Source organism: Homarus americanus, unplaced genomic scaffold (assembly GCF_018991925.1).
Source record: "Homarus americanus isolate GMGI-L3 unplaced genomic scaffold, GMGI_Hamer_2.0 scaffold45562, whole genome shotgun sequence".
Taxonomy (NCBI): domain Eukaryota; kingdom Metazoa; phylum Arthropoda; class Malacostraca; order Decapoda; family Nephropidae; genus Homarus; species Homarus americanus.
The window spans coordinates 12342667-12343326 of record NW_024744839.1 but is presented as its reverse complement, the minus strand read 5'-3'; positions in this window follow the sequence as shown (position 1 = coordinate 12343326).

Here is a 660-nt window from a genome sequence, read left to right as displayed (position 1 = left end):
TGTGGTAGTGTTTGGTAAGTGTGGTGGTTGTGGTAGTGTTTAGTAAGTGTGGTGTTTGTGGTAGTGATGGGATAAGTGTGGTGGTTGTGGTAGTGTTTAGTAAGTTTAGTGGTTGTGGTAGTGTATAGTATGTGTGGTGATTGTGGTAGTTTTGGGTAAGTGTGGTGGTTGTGGTAGTGATAATAAGTGTTGTGGTTGTGGTATGGTTTAGTAAGTGTGGTGGTTGTGGTAGTGTTTGGTAAGTGTGTTTTTTGTGATTGTGTTTAGTAAGTGTGGTGGTTGTGGTGGTGTTTGGGTAAGTGTTGTGGTTGTGGTAGTGTTTCGTCGGTGTGGTGGTTGTAGTAGTGTTTGGAAAGTGTGGTGGTTGCGTTAGTGTTTGGTAACCATGGTGGTTATGGTAGTGTTGGGGTAAGTGTGGTTCGTTGTGGTTGTGTTGGTGTAAGTATGTTGGTTGTGTTAGTGTTTGTTAAGTGTGGTAGTTGTGGTAGTGTTTGGTAAGTGTTGTGGTTAGCGTAGTGTTGTGGGTAAGTGTGGTGGTTGTGGTAGTGTTTAGTAAGTTTATTGGTTGTGGTAGTGTTTAGTAAGTGTGGTGGTTTGGTAGTGTTTGGTAAGTTTGGTGGTTGTGGTAGTGTTTAGTAAGTGTGGTGGATGTGGTAGTGT